This window comes from Aquarana catesbeiana, linkage group LG04, assembly GCF_042186555.1.
Source record: "Aquarana catesbeiana isolate 2022-GZ linkage group LG04, ASM4218655v1, whole genome shotgun sequence".
NCBI lineage: Eukaryota > Metazoa > Chordata > Amphibia > Anura > Ranidae > Aquarana > Aquarana catesbeiana.
In genome coordinates, this window is record NC_133327.1 from 84,097,089 (window position 1) to 84,118,490 (window position 21,402).

At 42.3% G+C, this 21,402-nt stretch overlaps 1 pseudogene; it reads right to left on the reverse strand.

Moving 5' to 3' along the window:
* The window catches only part of LOC141141186 (uncharacterized), a 40,622-nt pseudogene extending 19,499 nt beyond the window's left edge, over positions 1-21,123 (reverse strand).
* Between the last annotated feature and the right edge of the window lie 279 nt (positions 21,124-21,402).

Below are 21,402 nucleotides of genomic sequence, written 5' to 3' on the forward strand. Positions count from 1 at the left end.
CACACAAAGTTTGAGAGCAGGCTACAAAATTTTCCGACAACAAAATCCGTTGTCGGAATTTCCGATCGTGTGTACACAAATCCGACGGACAAAGTGCCACGCATGCTCAGAATAAATAAAGAGATGAAAGCTATTGGCTACTGCCCCGTTTATAGTCCCGACGTACGTGTTTTACGTCACCGCGTTTAGAATGATCGGATTTTCCGACAACTTTGTGTGACCGTGTGTATGCAAGACAAGTTTGAGCCAACATCCGTCGGAAAAAATCCATGGATTTTGTTGTTGGAATGTCCGATCAATGTCCGACCGTGTGTACGGGGCATAAGACTGAAATGCCATTAAAGTTCATGTGCGTGTAAAGGCAGACGTCCCAATATATATATATATATATATATATATATATATATATATATATATAGATATAGATATAGATATAGATATAGATATAGATATAGATTGAGTGTTTTTATCTGTTTGCCTAGAGCTCAGCTTTAAAACATTAAAACAGAATGATAATATTGATTTTGCTAAGTTGATCTGTTCCACATGTATATATATAAAAATAAATGAAAACCCTGCAATTCCCCTTTAATTGTTTACATGTTCCCAATGCCAGTAACAGCTGTATAGAGCTGTGTGTACACAACTGTGATCAGCACTAGCATATTGCTAGGATTAGTAATAAACCCGACATAGGCTTTAACAGCTGCGTACAGTGTTTGAACACATGACAGTTCTCTAGGCAGATCTCTCAGTGTAGTAATACTGCGATGGAGATCTTTGCAGCTTATGTCACTAAAATAGGAAAACTTCCAGCGCTGTCCTAAAAAAAAAGAAAGACATGGAATACAGGAATATATCCATATTAAAACATATGCAGGTTAGTAATACCATAAAAATGATAAAAACCTTTATATAAAACATATACTAATAACATTCAAAAACAGAAATGTAAAAGTCCAAACGCCTGCATAGAAAGATGGACGTTCAGAGCATCCATGTAACCTGCATGTAGCTTAATTAGGTGAACTGTCATTAAAGTATCTGCCTCCCCTCTTCCACAACTGCAAACAGTTTATTATTGGGCAGAAAGGAAAATATTATTGATCAGAAAGGTAGATATCATTTTTTTTAATTGTGGTGTGGCCTGTCATTTCCCGATTCCTTGATGTAGTGATTAGCCACCTGCTGCCTCTTGATCCCACCACATCACACATCCCAAGAAACAGCGTTACAGTGAAGAGCAAAGTATCACATGATTTTGATATTTTGCAAGGATAGGTTAGAACCTCTGTCAGGTTTTTATTGTTGTCTGTGCCCCCATTAGGGACCACACAAGGCTACTCACAAAGGAACTGGCCAAAAAAACACCAATATATGGCCAGCTTAACCCTTCTCAGCTGTTCAAACAAAAGTGTCCACCAGAGCACCTGCGAGCTACATTTCCTGATTCTTCTCTCTGTGATCCTTTGCAGAATCCACTAGAGGCTGGTTCAAGTGTTCCAGGTTTTATCATGTGTAGCAACATTTCCTTTTATATTTTTTGCTTTTTTGCTTTTAATACATTTTTGCCACAGTTTTCCTTCTATGGAAGAAAACATCTCTGACTAGTGTTACACCGCAGTACGTAGGAAGACTGGAGCGCACATTTGCACACTCAGGGGATTTAAACTTCATTTGAACTCAGTGCAGTATGTATTATTCCTCATAATTAGCTCAGTAGCATCTTAACAGCAAGTGTTTTTTTCTTTTACAGTTAGATAATTTTATGTAAATGCATTCAGAGTACAACCTTTTAGTATCTAAATGATGGCATGTTTTCATATTGGCATCAAAGAAAACAAAGTTCAACACAATTAATAATTTGTATAAAAATATGGAATATTTTTCAGCATACAGTGCTCTGAGACTTATTTTTAGAGATCAGCGATTCCTTAAAATCCATTTACACTCGCATGTCACACTTCTAGAGAGATTTGTAGATGAAAATACTTAAAGGAGGAAAAAAACTCCTACCCGACCCTCCACCTGCTTTTTTATGGTTTCAGGTTTGTTCCTTTCACTTTCTCCATTTTTAGGAATCCATCCCTTTAGAGAAATGAGTGGTATTCAGCTGAACATTTGAAAGATTTTTATACAAAAGATTTTTCTCAGATGAATCTTGAACAATAAGGTCAGCAGCATATTAAGGATATTGTGTCACTTTAAGGATGGACTGATTTGTTACCTGAACTTAACTGCTGCTGCTCTTTGTGCTTCCTGAGGGCTCAAAGAAGGGTCAGGCAGCTGCAAAATCTTCCATTTCTCGATGGATTCAGCAATGTATTTCGCAGGGTTTTGTCTTACAGGTTGAGATTCCACCTTTTCTGGTGAAAGGCCATTCTTCTAGGAGTGTTCGGACTATTCATCATCAGGCTTTAGTAGCTTCTGTTTGTAAAGCTGCTACCTGGCTACTACTAAGATTTATCAAGTGGATGTTCATGCCGCTGAAGACATTTCTTTCCTTCAGTGCTTCTTGCAGCCAGCTGCGTGAGATTCTTTCCTTTTTGGTGTTGGTGGTTGGTAGTTGATTTCTGTGTGCCCGTCCCTCATTTTATTGCTTTAGGATGTCCCTATCATTATGAATTTGAAGATGCTCTACCGGGATATACGAAAAAGAAAGTTGGATTTTTGGTTACTAACCAAATCCAACTTTCTTTTTCGTATATCCTGGTACACAGGGCATCTTCAAATTCATAATGATAGGGACATCCTAAAGCAATAAAATGAGGGGAGGGCACACAAATCAACTACCAACCACCAACACCAAAAACACAGTTAAGTTCAGGTAATACCTGATAGCACAAACCACATCCAAAGTGTGCAAAACTTTGGGGTCCATGGTTTCTTGTGAAACTGGGACTAAGGTTTGGGCTTGGAGCCCAAGGCCTGAGGCTGGTGAAAGGAATGCTTCTTGGAAGTGGAAGGAGTGGCTGGTCTCTGAATCACAGGTTTTACCTTCTTTTTATACAGTTAAAGAGTACTTTTACCCACAGTCACTTTTTGGATGTAATCATCCAAAGCAGGACCATACATATGTTCCTCTTGAAAAGGCAAACGTTCCACATGCTTCTTGCAGGGTAATTCTGCTGACCAACACTTCAGCCACAAGATCCTGCACATGTGTACTGCCAAGACTCCTAAAGCTTACAGCTGTAGGAAAGCTGTTGAATGGAGTCTTTCAAAGCATCTACTGAAAACCTGAAAGCATGTGGTAAATCATCCAAATTTTTGCATAAGTTAGTTACATAGTTACATAGTAGGTGAGGTTGAAAAAAGACACAAGTCCATCAAGTCCAACCTATGTGTGATTATGTGTCAGTATTACATTGTATATCCTTGTAGGTTGCGGTCATTCAGGTGCTTATCTAATAGTTTCTTGAAGCTATCAATGCTCCCCACTGAGACCACCGCCTGTGAAAGGGAATTCCACATCCTTGCCGCTCTTACAGTAAAGAACCCTCTACGTAGTTTAAGGTTAAACCTCTTTTCTTCTAATTTTAATGAGTGGCCACAAGTCTTGTTAAACTCTCTTTTGCAAAAATGTTTTATTTCTATTGTGGGGTCACCAGTACGGTATTTGTATACTGAAATCAGATCCCCTCTCAAGCGTCTCTTCTCCAGAGAGAATAAGTTCAGTGCTCGCAACCTTTCCTCATAACTAAGATCCTCCAGACCCTTTATTAGCTTTGTTGCCCTTCTTTGTACTTTCTCTATTTCCAGGACATCCTTCCTGAGGACTGGTGCCCAGAACTGGACAGCATACTCTAGGTGCGGCCAGACCAGAGTCTTGTAGAGTGGGAGAATTATCATTTTATCTCTGGAGTTGATCCCCTTTTTAATGCATGCCAATATTCTGTTTGCTTTGTTAGCAGCAGCTTGGCATTGCATGCCATTGCTGAGCTTATCATCTACTAGGGCCCCCAGGTCCTTTTCCATCCTAGATTCCCACAGAGGTTCTCCCCCCAGTGTATAGATTGCATTCATATTTTTGCCACCCAAATGCATTATTTTGCATTTTTCTACATTGAACCTCATTTGCCATGTAGTCGCCCACCCCATTAATTTGTTCAGATCTTTTTACAAGGTTTCCACATCCTGCAGAGAAGTTATTGCCCTGCTTAGCTTAGTATCGTCTGCAAAGTACAGAGATTGAACTGTTTATCCCATCCTCCAGGTCGTTTATAATCAAATTAAATAGGATTGGTCCCAGCACAGAACCCTTGGGAACCACACTACCCACCCCTCAAGGGTCAATCAAATCATTATAGAGATCCCACTAGCTTGTCAACCCTAGATTTCAGGCTCTGGCAAAATCCTAAAGCCACAATTGCCAGCTGTAAAACTCTCTATGGGGTATTGCTGAGTGAACCTCTTTGGTGGAATGAACACATTATTGGGGTGAGCCCAGTCATTATACAAATTATCTTCCAGGTGAGGATGTATAGGGAAAGGCTGTGAATCTTATGGTAGTCACCATGATCCTAATCCTGTCACCTTTTGGGGCAGGCATTTCGGAAATTTCGGAAAATGACTTTGAACATGTCTCACTTTAAAAATCAGAAAGGCAGTTTGAGTCTGAGAAAAACTCTGACTATACAAACAAATGGCAACCACCCCAATCTATAGCTAGCCTTTGCAGCAAGGAGCACATGGAAGGGCAATACACATCAAAAACAATGCATGGGATACCTTTAGCTGCAATTGTGTTGTGTGTCCTGTGCCTCCCTGTACCTCCCTCCAGGCACACCCGCCTAATCTATTTCCTGCTAACTGTGCTCCAATTTGAGTGACTCTCAAAATTATAGAGTTAGGACTGCAGTACACTGGGGTGCCTTGACATGACCACTGCAGCTTACACATATAGTTGTTAATGTGTGCAGCTAAACCCATTGTTTTTAACGTGAACTGTAACTGGGTCAATTCGGTTTTGTTGCAGGCTGGCTGGCAAGTGAGCTGAATTTTTGTTTGTTTGACCCTGGAATTTCTCAGGAATAGAATCTTTAGGCAAAGATTGTCCTGGGTCCCCTCCAACCAGAACATAATCATCCTCCTCTACTTCCTCTTCCCCTAGTACTTCATCCATTAAGATGGAGGGGGGAAAGTGAAGGGGAAAGCTTCCATTTGCAACCAAGATGGTCTAAACCAGCAAGTATTTTGGAAAACTGTTGCTGTACCCCAGCAAAAGCAGATGAAAAGCCTGTCCACAAATTAACTGGAGGCCAGTGCCCCTAAATTAGTTGACATATCTGACAATGGAAAGGAGTCAGAGCCAGTAGAGACAAAATGACTACACAGAGATTCCTTCATACCTAATGGAGTTTGGGACCCTGCACCCCCTTACTTTGCCCCCCCCCACACACACACTTTCTGCCACTTGTGAGACATGGCCTGCCAATGAACACCAGAACCCTCGCTAAAACTATAGCGATATGTGTCAGCTGAGAGACACTGAGTAAATAAGACCTCTGGTGTGCTGGTATCCTGTATTCTGCCAGTGCCCCAACACCCCAGCAGAAAAAAAACATTAGCAAACCTGCTGCATCACTGCTGCCATGACCTGTAGCTGCACCACAGAGAGTGGCCTGCCAGTCTGCTCTTTTGTATACAGGAGAAATCTGAGCTGCCCAGGCTATATATAAAGAATAAAAAAAAACAGATGCAAAACGACCAATCATTACAAGTGGCTCTAATCTGGTAAGCATGGGAGGGGAGAAGGGAAGATCACTAACTAGCACCCCAATATGAAAAGGAACATTCTGAGCAACTGCTAATAACATTTGAAATTTAAAGAGCCATGCTGAAATTTTAGACCCACAGAAGAAAAAACACCAGGCGTGGGGGGAGGGGTGACGGAGGACCACTAGCTAGGACATGGGTACCAGCATAGGGTTAATCCAGGGCACTCTACATTCCCACTGCAGAACTTCCTCTAAGGGGACTCAATCTTCACCCATCACTGTGGGCTTAACCACAAGGGCCTTCATGGTACTCAACATCCCCACAGAAGACCACTACCCTGGACCTGTATATCAGCGTACCAGTCCATAAAGTAATATATCATTCCACAAGGTCCTGTTATGCAGAATTCAGTGGCAAGTAGCTACCTTGCAGGCCATCCTCGGGTGTCCAGTGGGGGGCCTGGTACTATTCCTCTGAGCATGGAAAAAAAATGTAAGACATGGATCTAGACAATACCAATCTCCTAATCCCAGCTGGAACCTTTGCGAAACTAGCTATTGGTGCAGAAATCTTTACAGACATGACTAGGTTTGCCACCTCATCCCTTTAAACCTGAACACATATGAATTACAAAGGTTCTGAGGCTGGTCTAATGCAGATAAGGCACCAAGTGAGTTTAATTACCACCTTAATCAGCCACAGAACCGTGCATAATTTTAAAGGATGAGGTGGCAACCCTAGACATGACCATCACCTTAGACACTAGTGAAAAAGCTGGAGCCTTGTCTAACAGGGAGGGGTTATATCTGGGTGGGGACGTTATGTCTTTGATTTTTCTTTCTTTTTTTTTTGCCAGTGTCCAATCAACTGAAGGTGTCACCATAACCCTATCATTATGAATTTGAAGATGGTCTGTGTCCTGGAATGTAGAAAAAAAAACATTTTGACACATACGACAGGTTATAACCCAGCTAAAACAAGTAGTTATAGTCATTGCATTACAAATGTAAATTTCCTAACATATGGACAGGGTTTGATAGGGAATAGAAGAGATTGCTGAGCTGGCACACTGGACCACAACTGTGTACGTGAAATACCTTTAGGGACAACAGCTCTAAAATAATGTTTACAAAATGCCAATGCTATAGACTCCACTGGGGCTTTGCATTGAATATGCATTAAAATACAAGTATGTACTGTATTGTCTACAATTACTTACAGACATTACTGAAACTCGGAGTTGTTCTCACACTACCATTCGCCAGAGTTGGAAGATTCCCATTGAAGATATTTGTTCTTTAGTAGCTGTTTACATAGATGATTGATTACACAGAACATTGTGGTTAACAGTGGCTGGGAAAAGAACAGTTTTTTGCCCATCACAGGCAATCAGAGTTCCTTCTTTCACCCTGATTTACTACACTAGTGACAATTCCCTGGATTTGAACGAAAGCAAAGCGGTTTGGATGGACCCCATGGTCTCAGGGTGTACTCCCCAAATCTAAGGAATCCTAGAAAGTTTTCTCTACATGACACTACACGGTGTTCTACATGGTTTACAGGAAACCTGTGATTTAGAAAATGCATGCTGTCAATGCTGAAAATTCTAGTTGCCTGTTCCATAATTTCTGAATCACAGATACAAAACAAGTATGCAGCAAGTGAAGTAAGAACTTGGTTTTTGTTCTGCGTTAACCCCTTCCTGACCAGCAGTATATTACTCTTCTGCATGATGCTGAGGATTTGTTGATAAATGTCCTTTTGCAGAACTAGCATAGAGGCAGCTAGTTCTGTTTGTCTTATGCATATATTTTTTCCATCCAGCTTACAATAAAAAATCTGAGCAGGGTAATTATTCAAATAAAAGCTGTACACCCCCTTAAAGTGTATGTAAACTCTCACCTTGTAAAACAACCCATTCCGTTTTCAATAGAAATGAAAGGTAAAACATTTGTGTTATATATAGTGTAAAAAACACTATAAACACCTTTTCCCCCCTTTTTTATAAGTGATCATATTCCCTCTGTTCTCAGCTGCATAAGAGTTGGGGGAGGGAGAACCAGCATTACACTGATCTTCCCAGTGAAAGGCTTTGCAGGGGGTGTGTGTCAGGACAAGTCTGATCATTGGAGGAGAGCAGGCTGAGTTCCCAGCACAGCTAGAGAACTAACCATGCTGTGTTCCCCTGCTTAGTGTGGTCAGTTTTTAATAGGAAAGCAGAGGGACTGGCAGGAACGCCATGGATTTTACATAAAGGAAGCAATACAAAGAGAACAGGAGACTATATCATACAAGTGCATGGTACAGCAGGCACACTTTAAGAACACTAGGTAGGCAAATTATTAAAGTTAAAGGCATCTACACACAAAAATGTTATTTAAGTTTTGGAAAGAGCGGTCAGTGGTTGGAACCCATGTACCTGTTAGGGAGATACACCGTCTTGATGTGTGATTCCTGGTGACTATTGTAACTGAGACTGGAAGTGAAGAAGAAACCAAAATTTTGAGCTGCCACCAGAACAGGAATAGAGGGTAAATCTTCTAATGAAATTGTGACAACATAGGAGCACAACTAGGAAACAGTTGTCACCCCATAACAGGAAGTGCATGAACAAGGATCTCATGGAAGGATTATTGATAATATTTTAAAGAAGGCTGCAGATTTAAAAATACTGAAAACAACTCATCAAATGACATTAGCATTTTAACGCTCAGAGCATATGAGATTTTAATGATTAGGTTTAGATCTATTTTAAAAACAAATCAAATTAAAGCTGATGTCCAGCTTTACTTTCATTTGAAATCATTTGTTTCGGCCAAGGTGGACCAGCTTGGCATACTGTATGTAGGCTCTGCTACATACAGTAAACTGCATTGTGTTCCGGGTGTCAGGTGAGACGTTTCTATCTCACACCCGGAACAAAATAGTGTCGGGCTGAGCGGCGCTCTAATGTTTATAGGCATATTTGTTTTCTATGAATACAAAGCTTCCTCTGATTAGTTGAGTCAGAGATTATGGCATAATTTGCCCTGCCTCCCTGCCTCAGCCAATCTGAGGGAGCTTTGTATTCATTCATAGAACCCAGGTGCAATTTTTTTTTTCCGCTATCCTTGTCCCTTTTGGAAGATTTCCCTTCACTTCCTGTCCTGGAGCAAAACAGAAAGTGAGAGGAAATCCCTGCAAATTAAGGGAATCCATTTGGGACCCCCAGATCACTAGAACTAGTGTCCCCCATTGGAAGATTTCCCCTCTATTACTTTTCTGGGGACAACCCAAAATTATTGATTTTGTTTATTTTCCCTTTTAACCACTTCAGCCCCGGAAGGATTTACCCCCTTCCTGAACAGAGCACTTTTTACAATTCAGCACTGCGTCGATTTAACTGACAATTGTGCGGTCATGCAATGTTACACCCAAACAAAATTGACGTCCTATTTTCCCACAAATAGAGCTTTCTTTTGGTAGTATTTGATCGCCTCTGCAGTTTTTATTTTTTGCGCTATAAACAAAAAAAGAGCGACAATTTTGAAAACAAAAGCAATATTTTTTACTTTTTTTCTATAATAAATATATAAAAAAAACTATTTTTTTCCTCAGTTTAGGCCAATATGTATTCTTCTACATATTTTTGGTAAAAAAAAAATTACAATAAGCGTATATTGGTTTGCGCAAAAGTCATAGCGTCTACAAAATAGCAGATAGTTTTATGGCATTTTTATTATAATTTTTTTTTTTATTAGTAATGGTGGCGAGCTGTGATTTTTATTGTGACTGCGACATTATGGCGGACACATCGGACACTTTTGACACTATTTTGGGACCATTGTCATTTATACAGTGATCAGTGCTATAAAAATGCACTGATTACTGTGTAAATGACACTGGCAAGGAAGGGGTTAAACACTAGGGGGCGATCAAGGGGTTAAGTGTGTCCTATGGAGTGATTCTAACTGTGGGGGGATGGGCTACTAGTACTACTCACATGACAGCGATCACTGCTCCCGAATGCAGGGAGCAGTGATCTCTGTCATGTCACTAGGCAGAACGGGGAAATTGCCTTGTTTACATAGTCATCTCCCCATTCTTCAACTCCGTGACACGATCGCGGGCACCTGGCGGACATTGAGTCCGTGGGATCCGCGGTCACGGTCACGAAGTACGCGGCGCGCCCGTGCCCACAATGCCGCATCTTAAAGGGGATGTACCTGTACTCCCATTTGCCCAGCTGTGCCATGTGCCGACGTATATCGTCGTGCGCTGGTCGGCAAGGGGTTAATGACAATAGTAAACAGGACAAACAGAGAGGGTGAATCTCCTTAATGGGGGCACAGACAGGGGTTCTAATCTCTCTCCAGTCTATCCAAAACTAAAAAAAGCTTTGCCTTTAGTTATATTTTAAGCTTAAAAAGTCTAATGTAGAAAAAGAGTTTATACCTCATAAAATTCAACTTTTTTATTTGTAAAGTGTACTAAAAATATAATTAACCAAACTAAAAACAATAAACTTTATTTTATTCAACATCCTCTAGATCACTTTATTGTAGGTTGCTACTGTAATTTCCCTAGATAGCTAACTGAAGCTAAAAGCAGCAACATGTTATTGAAAGCCTCAAAAAAAGATCTGCTTACAGGTTTTTATTAAAATAACCATTTTTTATGATGAATAGGATAAAAGTATGTTTTTTTCAAATGCTTTTTAGCCAAGAAGTCCTAATGTCAAGAACATAAATACATATGTTGCCTACAAGTATTGCCTAAAGCATTTCTTTCAAGCAGTTACATAGCTCCCAATGTCACTCATTTGGATACAAATCCATCTAATCCATCTGTTCATCTTTTCCGATTGATGTATAGACTTTTATAAATACATGCACTATTTAAAGCCCAATTGAACTTTCAGTTTAAATTAGCTACTTACATTCCAGGTGTATCAAAGACGGTGTGTAAACTTTCCTTTAAAACTCTAGAATAAGCAAATATTGTCTAAATATAAAAATGCATTTCTTCAAGATCTGTAATCCAGTGTGAAACTGCCTCTGTGCAGGAGCTTCCAGTAATAAAGACCGGTCACTGCTGGCTGCTCTGCTCGTGCAGGGTGATGACTGGTCCCCCCCAGTAGTTCCCTGCTGGCTGCCTGTAGTCGGTGGACCTGCTGGGTCCTACCCACAACTCCGCTCTCTGTACAGTCAGAACAGTAATAATGTCCCAGCTACTTATACAATTTAACATCTGGGTTTGCAAAGTCATCTGGTGGACACAAAGTGGATTTATATCCTTGGTGGCTACCAATGAATTGATATATGGAAGTTTTTGTGCCTGGATTTCAGCTCTAACCCTTTTGCTGCCATTCATTTTTGCGCTTTTTTTTTTTGCACACATGTTTAAAAAATTATTTTAGGCCTGAAGATTAGGTAGCCTTCCTGGAGGTATGATTATGTCAGATTTTTTAATCTCAAAGCGGTACATTGTTTTGTATCGAAATTTGGCGTTTTATATTGTAGGTCTGTAATTCTTAGTAATAACACACTTAAATCTGTCCAAACAAGAGTCTAATAGACACCCTGGGTATGAAGTTTGAAACACGAAATCATACATTATAATATAATAAAAAAATAAATAATTATAAAAAAGAATAATATAATAATAATAAAATTAATTTCCCCACAATTCACTATCGCTCAATTCTGCAAGTGTTCTAATTTACTATCGCTGTTTTCTAGCTGGTCTAAAGCCACTTTTGTATAACGTTTGTATCAACTTTATTTATTCTCTTCATTTTGTGCAAGTCCATTGGCTGAGCTAATATGCTATATTATTCATGTATGTACATTAATTTTAATAAACATTAAGCCTGGTTTCACACATGTGCGGTGCGAATTGAAGCTCAGGTTTCACTGGGGAGATAACAATCTCCTGTTCAACGGATTCATTGCGTTTTGGCTCAGGATTAGAGTGCAGGGAGAGGGGGAGGGAGAGGGGGAGGGAGGGGGGGAGGTGTAGTGAGGAGAAAGAGAAAATCCTTGTTCAGAACGCAATGCATCTGCGAATCAGATGCGTTCCCATAGGAGATAATAGGCTTGTAGTTCGCACCGCAATGCCCAAAAAACGCACACGTTTTTTGTGCAATGCGCAGTGCGAATGCAACGCACATATGTGAACCATATACATTCATATGAATGTATTTTAAAATGTCCTGCGAATTAGATGCGGTGTAAGCCGCATCTAATTCGCATAGGTGTGAACCCGGGCTTATACTGCTATTACTCTTGTTACTCAGTGGCTAACTGTGACCACCTAATTTAAAGTCCCAGGGCGACTCCCTCTTTTTTTGTATATGTATATAGGGATGGAGGTGTATCACTGGTGACTGCAGACCTTTTATTTTTTGCTTCTATTGAACCCGGGTGGAAGACACCCATTTAGCCCAACAACTGGCCTGCTGTCACCACCAGCCACTGTTTTCACAAATATATTTTATATACATGTTTTAGCCTTTTGACCTTGCCTCCTACAGTGGTAGTGTTCTGTGGCCTTTGTGTCCTTTGCTGTCTCCTCTGGCGGTTTGTCTGGCATGGGAGCTGCGATATGCTAAGGGAGATTTCTTGTCACATGCTGCCCGCCCCCCCTTGTCCCATGGACTTTGTGGGGGGCCACCGGCATATCAGTGCCATGCTCCTACACCCATTGGGTGGCTTCCGCAGTTGCGCTGTCACCCAGTGGCAGTGCAGTTTGTCATCTTGGATGGATGGGAGTCTACTGCGCATGCATATTCCCATTGGTAGCTGACACCCTGAGCATTGGGACACCAATCCATCCTCGTATGGCGTTGGGGGCAGAGCGGACCGGACCCCTTCAGGGATATAAGTCAGGGGTGAGACATGGCTGAGATCACTTCCTTCGCTCACCTATACTATGCACACCACAGAGATTTCCATTGCTGTTCAGCTGTTTGCATATCAAGGTAAATACACTCTCCCCACCCCCCAACACTTACCTGGTGCTTTATTTGCATTCCCTGCACTTTTTTGTTTAATTTATAACACTGCTTTTCACACAACCTCTTTCCTTTTTTCTTTCCTAGACAAACACATTTTTTCAGGATTTACTTTCTTCCCATGGTCTCTATGTCTGCTCCATTATTGGATCAGGTTAGTCCACATATGTTTCTATACAAATAATTGCACAAGTTTTGTCTATACTGCTTTTTTAGTAAAGCTTGACACATATACTTATGTTAGAGTACACATGCTCTCATACAAAAATATTATTACATTATATAACTTGTTGTTCATCTTACTAAATTTGGCAAATCATTGAGACATATACATTTATGTTTACAGCTGATATCTATCAAGCTATATACTGAGACAATAGGACCATTCACCTTCACTTTTGCCATGTCTGCCGCCTGACATCCCCCCTGGGGGTACCCGTGTCCGTCTTCTCCCCCTCAGCTCCCTTGCCATACTCTGGCTGCTGCCGTCCATTTGGGGGTTCAGCGATGGAAACTCTGGTCTTGTTCAATGGTAAGAACTGGGCCGTTTTGCTCTGGCCCATTCTGCCATTGTTCTTACATCTAACACTGTGACACATCTTTTTTGTCTATTTAGATACATCTCATCCGCATCCACCCCTGATGAGCGAGCTATGATCTCGCGAAACGCACGTTGTGTTTTCTGATGCATGCATTTGTATATACTTGTATAACGTTCGTATCAACTTTATTTATTCTCTTCATTATGTGCAAATCCATTGGCTGAGCTAATATGCTATATTATTCATGTATGTACATTAATTTTAATAAACATTTATACTACTATTACTCTTGTTACTCAGTGGCTAACTGTGACCACCTCATTTAAAGTCCCAGGGCGACTCTCTATTTTTTTGCACTTTTGACGTAAAAGGACACTTTTTGGTTGACATGGATAATCTCAAGTTTCCATGCAGAAAGAACAGTATATAAAATATAAAACTGCAGGCAGGGCACTGGACAAAGCACTGGGGACAAAAGGGAGGTAAAATGATTTGATATCTGTCCCTTCTGTATTGAACTGTACTGTAATTGTGCTGTCCCCCCTCTACATTGTAAAGCACTGCGTAAACTGTTGGCGATATATAAATCGTGTATAATAATAATAGTAATAATACTACAGATTACAGTGTACTGTATGTGTTGTGTATTTTGTACTTTTTGAATTTGCATCTGGGCTCCGCCCCCATGTGTTGTGATGCTGGCAGGGGACGGAGCACGACACACAGAGCATCGGGTGGATGATCCAGCGGGTGACACAGCGGGGGGACATCGCAGGATCCTGGTGACAAGGTAAGTGTGCTGTACCAAGATTCTGCAATGCAAACCCGAGTGTGGCTCGGGGTTACCGCTAATGGTACTGAAATTTAACTCCGAGCCACACTTGGGATAACTGCCAGGAGGGTTAAGACCTGAAAACATTGTATATTTTCTAAAATCAGAACAAAATGGTAGCAGTTCCAATTTTTTATATCACATGATATTTGCGTAACAGTTTAACATTCAAAATGTTAGTAAAAAATAACACTAAAGTTAATTTTAGGCCACACAAACACAGTATATTACTTACAGTTTGGTAAAATATAAAAGATAAGGTTGCACTGAGCAAATAGACACCAAATATGTCAAGCTTTAAATTGGCGCACAGCTGCAAAATGATGATGAACCCTATATTTTCAATAGTCTATGTTTAAAGCTGGAAGGGTAGAAAGCGCCAAACCGCCATAGTGTAGCACAATTTATTAAAGTAAAATACCATATAAAACAAATGGAACTCACAAGCGGGTGAGGGGGAGAGAGAGGATGACAGTTCGCAGTGGATTGTAATGAACTGGGAGCTGTGTGGTAATCCTTGGTGGAGAAGAAAGCCGGCTGTGGTGGGAAGCAAGATGAGCCTGGAGTCCATGCAGGGAGACTGGCGTTAGGCTGCCCTGTGTGGCCATGATTGTATATCCATAAATCGGATGTCCGCCCAAAGACGATGTGTCCAGCTGGAGTAGTGAGAGGAGCTGTCAGTTCAACCGCTGTGTGAGCCAATCGGGACGCGTTTCGGAAGCTTAACCACGCCTCCTTCATCAACCAATAGTTAAAAGCTGCTTCAGGTCATCACTTTAGAGATAACCATGAAAAGTGGGAGTAGAATTATTGCTCTTACTCTGGTATTCATGGCAATAGGTAACGTGTATCACAAACAATGGTTTTGAATGTAAGCACCCCGAATGGGTAAGTTTACTATCTTTTTTTTTTAAGGTTTTAATGCTTGGGTTTAACTTTATTTTTTTACTTTTTTTACTTTACTAAAAGTTTCACTAAAATGTTATATCACATAGGGGACAAAACCCTTTAATGAGAAATCAGGGTTCTTTTAGACACCTGATGTCTGATCTACCTTTTATTTAAACAAATGAAGCACAGATCTCCCTCCCTTTCATCCAGTGACACCTACTATGTGGGTCTTATGCCCCGTACACACGGTCGGACTTTGTTCGGACATTCCGACAACAAAATCCTAGGATTTTTTCCGACAGATGTTGGCTCAAACTTGTCTTGCATACACACGATCACACAAAGTTGTCGGAAAATCCGATCGTTCTGAACGCGGTGACGTAAAACATGTACGTCGGGACTATAAACTGGGCAGTGGCCAATAGCTTTCATCTCTTTATTTATTCTGAGCATGCGTGGCACTTTGTCCATCGGATTTGTGTACACACGATCGGAATTTCCGACAACGGATTTTGTTGTCGGAAAATTTTATCTCCTGCTCTCCAACTTTGTGTGTTGGAAAATCCGATGGAAAATGTCCGATGGAGCCCACACACGGTCGGAATTTCCGACAACACGCTCCGATCGGACATTTTCCATCGGAAAATCCGACCGTGTGTACGGGGCATAAGGCTCGCAGGTGGGTGGGACACAGATGCCTAGGAAGCATTGGGGAGGGGGGGGTGCTGGGGAAAAGCACACTATAGGGGCCACAGAAAGCTGTTGAGTGGTTGTACAGCCACCAGATCACTTTCATTAACAAGCCGACCATCAGCTTGTGGAGTATGGAGAGCTGCAGTGGCAGGGATTGTGTAAGACCCCCTGCAATAAAATGGATAAAAATCAGTCACAGCCTGAGTGAAAAAGCCTGTGTCCTGTTAGCATTTGACCTATGCTCTCTGTGGAGGTTAGTGATCGCTTTTGCAGAGGTATGAAATGCCCCTTGCTGAGAGCTAAAGCTAGAGCTCTAAAATCAACAAGGAGTGTAACTCAGCAAGGAGTATTTTGGACTTCTGCAGAGAGACCACTGTTTCCACAAAGAGAGCAAGGGTCTAACTCTGCAGCTATTGACAGGGGGCAGAATTTGCTACTCAGGCTGCGGCTACTTTAGAAAGAGAACAAACTGTAAAGCCCCATACACATTATCAGATTTTCTGCTGATTTATGTCTTCAGATTTACCAAAACCATATAATATGAGGTCAAACCTTAGGAGTTTCAATTTGTATGCAATCAGGCAGGCCCTTGCACTACTTGGTTTTGGTAAATCTCAAGACAAAAATCAGCAGAAAATCTGATAGTGTGTATGGGGCTTAAGTCATTTACCACCACCACCTTTTATCTTCATCCCTGGCAAGGGAGTTTGTTGCAGAAAGCCTTAAAGGTGCAGAAGCACCGTTATCCATACAGAGAGCAATAATTACCCTGGACACCATTAGGGAATGAGCACAGACAGCGGACACCAGGGGATTTATATCTGAGCCAAATTCTTCTGGTGAGTGCGGTCAAATCCTTCTGATGAGTGCGGTGTGAACTATCCTTTTTTGGTGGCATGTCTTTCTATCACCATATGGATGAACTAAAAGACACAAAGCACATTATTTATGGACTATAAATGTATTTGTATCACTTATTTTATTGGAAATATATGTTTGTGAAGGTTATGTTTGTATGCACATTTTCAGACACCATGGATTTCGTTTTTCAGAGCGCGGTCCTTTTATAGAAATTTTGTTTTGATGAACCTGGAATATATTTAGCTGATTAAAACTGAATCAATTGGGCTTTAACTAACAAAATGGTATACTGCTGTAAGTCATTCATCCAAATTATTGCCCTTTATTTTTGAAAAAGCAATATAAAGGAAACATTGCAGTGAAAAATAGAGTTGTGGGTTTAGCCTGGGTTTTCTCAATCTTTTTAACATTATAAAACTCTGAAATAACTTTCAGGTCTTAGGGAACCCCAGCTAATTGTTGCTTTTTTCTATCATCTATTAAAGGACACAGGAGTTCAGAAATTCTTGAACAATCTGGTTTTACCTCCTACAGGAGTTTGGGACACATGCAAAAAAAAATAAAAATAACAGCCAGGCAAGTGTAACACACACTCCAACCACCATGTTTTTTGTTAGCTTGTTAGGAGTTTTTATTCTGCTCTGTTGAAAAAGCCTTAATATAATTTGACTAGTCTAGTCTCTTTTTATTTTTTCTCTGTTGACTGCAATCAAGATACTTGATACAACATGTATATTTTTTTCTTTGCTGACTTTAACCAAGATCTGCCTAAAACTAGTCCCAGGACAGCAGCTATATGGATCAACTAGCTGCTGCAGCAACTTTGAAGTAGGGTGACCACATGTCCCGGATTGCCCGGGACAGTCCCGCATTTTGCAGGTCTGTCCCGGAAACCTTCATTCCAGGACAATGTAGTGTCCCGGAATGAAACTGACACAGCCCCCCCCCCCCCCGGGGCGATCTGATGCCCCCAAAAAAGGCTGTCATATCACCACTTTACTCACTGACAGTACTTGTCCTGGCCGGGAATGTCTGGAAAGGCACAATCCCCCTCCCTGCTTGTGATTGGAGAAATAATAATTCCCACTTTTTGTGTCTAATCAGTGTAGAGCCAGCGGTGGAACAAGGTAAAATGGGTCTCGGCTGGCCAGGACAAGTACTGTCAATGAGCAAAGTGGTGACGCGGCAGCCTTTTTTGGGGGGTGTAATCAGTGCTTCTGGGCAGTGGCGGCTGGTGAAAAAAAATTTTGGGGGGGCGGCAAACAGTATGCCACCCCCCTCCCATCAGTCGGTCGGTCGGTCGGTAGCACTTACCCCATCACCGGCAGCTTCCCCTGCTCGGCAGTAGCCTCCCGCTCTCCTGCTCTCCACCACGGGCGACTTTCCCTGCTCAGCAGCCCAGCCTCCCGTTCTCCTGCTTTTCCACGGTGGCAGCTTCCGTTTCCTCACTCCTCCTCAGCGGCCAATCAGGAGTCTTCTCTTTTCGGCCAATTGGAAAACAGGTCTCACACCTGCTTTTAATTGGCCGGACTGAGAATCAGTGTTTCAACAGTGAAGAATATTCGCTGTTGTAACACACCTGGGTGGGCTCCGGTCGCATGCTCTGTGACCGGAGCCCACCCTATTTTGAAGCTTATTAGAGCCTCCGACTCTAATCAGGTGCTTAAAAAAAAAGATCCTGTGCCGCTGTAATTCATGCACACAGTGCCCTGGAAGGGGCCGGTCATATGAGTAGGGGGTGACCGCGGCGGCCATGGATAGATTCATGCTATGCATGAATCTATCCATTATGTATATAGGGGTGGCGTGGAGAGAGGGGGCAACGCTCTGGCGCCCCTAATGGACGGGCCGCCACTGCTTCTGGGTAGAACGCGCACCCGCCGCCCCGGCTGTGCTGTGATTCGTTACAGCACAAGCTGATTTTTGGATGGGGGGGCGGGTGTCCCTGAATGGCAGTTTGGAAATGTGGTCACCCTACTTTGAAGGCTGTACCTTGACACCATTGGACTAGAGGCTAGCCTGGAATTTGACCTTTAGACACTAGACTCTGCTTTGTAGCACATTGCACACCCCTCTGTACTGTGTTAGTTAGCCACGGAGCATGATCTGGGTGCAGAGCTGTAGCACAATCTCTGGTGTGAACGTATCTCTAAAGACTCACTTTGTGAGTAAGGCTAGTTGGGCTTAAGCACTGGGTGCTACCACATGTTTGTACAGTTGTCCACTTATTCAAATTTTCCACCACTCCTGGTTTCACAGAAGTAAGAGTTGAAATAATTGTAAACAATCACATTGTAAAACAACCATTCAGTTTAAAATGGAAATGAATAACAAAACATTTTTGTATAGATATAAAAAAAACATTATGAATACTTTTTTCGCCTTTTTTATAAGTGATCACATTCCCTCTGTTCCTGGCATAGCTAGAGAACTGACCTTGCTGTGCTCTCCTGCTTAGTGTGGTCAGTTTTTAATAGGAAAGCAGAGGGACTGGCAAGAACACCAGGGATTTCACACAAAGGAAGCAATACAAAGAGAACAGGATACTTTCTTATACAAGTACATGGTACAGCAGACACATATCAGGAATATGAAATGTTGGGGTAAGAACCCTTTAAGGCCGAGGGACCAGAGAGCTTATGCCATCATTTAGGTAAAGTGTTGCACATACATGTTCCTTCTCCCACCATTTAGCCTAGATGAAGCACCATCCCTTTGCTGTTCTTGCTCCTGAAGCACCAAATGGATTATCCAGTCTCCAGTCTTGTACCACTGCCCACCTCTAGCCACCTGTGACCCTTATCAGCACCAGCTGCTTGGGTTTGTGCGTACACAATGAGGTTGATTTACTAAAACTGGAGATACAAAATATGGTGCATCTCTGCATAGAAACCAACCAGCTTCCAGAATTTATTGTCAAAGCTTAACCACCTCAATACAGGGCACTTTCACCCCCTTCCTGCCCAGGCCATTTTTCAGCTTTCAGCGCTGTCGCACTTTGAATGACGCCGTCATGCAACACTGTACCCAAATGCATTTATCTTTTTTCTTCACACAAATAGAAATTTATTTTGGTGGTATTTAATCACTGCTGGGATTTTTATTCTTTACTAAGAAAGAAAAAAAAGACCAACAATTTTGAAAAAAAGTTTTTCTTAGTTTCTGTCAGTAAATTTTGTAAATAAGTAATTTTTCTCCTTCGCTGATGGGTGATGATGAGTCTGCACTGATGGACACTGATAGGCTGCACTGATGGGCACTGATAAGGTGGCACATATGGGCACTGATGAGGCGGCACTTATGGGCACTGATTAGATGGCACTGATATGCGGCACTGATGAGCACTGATTGGCAGCACTGGTGGGCACTGATAGATGGCACGGATAGGCAACACTGATGGGTGGTGCTGATGGGCACTGATGGGCACCACTGATGGGCGGTACTGATGGGCACTGATAGGAGGCACTGTTGGGCTTTGATGGGCAGCACTGATGAGCAGGCACTGATGGGCACTGAAAGGCTGCACTGACTGGCATCACTTATGGGCACTGATTGGTGGCACTGATGGGTACTGATTGGTGGCACTGATAGGCACTGATTGGTGACACTGATGGGCACTACTGGGGCTTTCATGTAATCAGGGCACTGATGATCAGTGCCCTGATTACCTGCCCAGGGTTCTCCCTTGTGAGGAGATGCCACTGATCGGCACTACTCGCCACACACTCTGTCAGTGTGAGGCAAGGAGAGACAATTAACGGCACTTCCTTGTTTACATGTGACCGGCTGTGATTGGACACAGCCAATCACATGGTTAAAGAGCTGCAGCTATTTACAGAGATCGGGGTTGCGCCATGTACTAGCAACATGGCACAGCCATGATCGCCACACTGCGCCCCCCCCAGTGGCGCACGGCAGCGGCCATTCTGGGGCACCGTCATATGACGTCCTCCCAGAACAAGAGCCACACCGTCCCTCAATAATTTGGCAATGGGCGGATGGCAAGTGGTTAGTTGAACAAGCTGAAGTTAGAAGCTGATTGGCTACCATGCACAGCTGCACCAGATTCCTAGTGCACCAGGTTTAGCAAATCTCCCCCACTGCCTTACCTCACTTTGGGCCAATTTGTTTTTTACTGTGTGGGTCAACATGTCCTCTCAAAGATGCTCAGAGGACACTCCTGCTGCAATATGTGACCTCAGCTCATACTCCCCTACTGATTCTAGGGGTGTTTACTCAGTATCTCTGGAAGGAGCAAACTCCTATAATCTAGATCCTAGGGTTATTAATGGGTCATCCTCTTTGGAATGTTCTCTAGCTTAATCAGTTAGGGCTGAGGCCTCCTCCGTCTCCACAAGGACCTCCATGTCCACTTTAAACATTTGTTGATTTGTGCCCAGTTACTGGAACAATCTGTTCATAGAGGATTTAAAGAGGGGCTCCAGTCTCCCCCCAAAAAATTAAAAGTCAGCAGCTACAAATACTGCAGCTGCTGACTTTTAATATAAGGACACTTACCTGTCCAGGGATCCAACAATGTCCACACCTAAGCTGATTCTTTGATCAGCTGCGGGTGCAGGTGCTGGCATCTTAGGTAAGGGAAACTGGCAGTAAAGCCTTCCGGCTTTACAGCCTGGTTCCTACTACTCATGCATGAGTCACGCTGCACTTTGTAAATGGTCCTGCAGTCTTCTGGGACCTGTGATGTGTCCCAGAAGGCAGTGGAAGGAAGGAGGAGGGACTGAACTGATCTTACTGAAAGTGGAAGCGGGTACCTGGCAAAACCAGGTACCTTCTCCCCTCTCTCCCCCCCCCCAAAAAAAAAGGGCAAATGTTGCAGTGAAGGGGGGGGGTGCAAACAGGCTTAA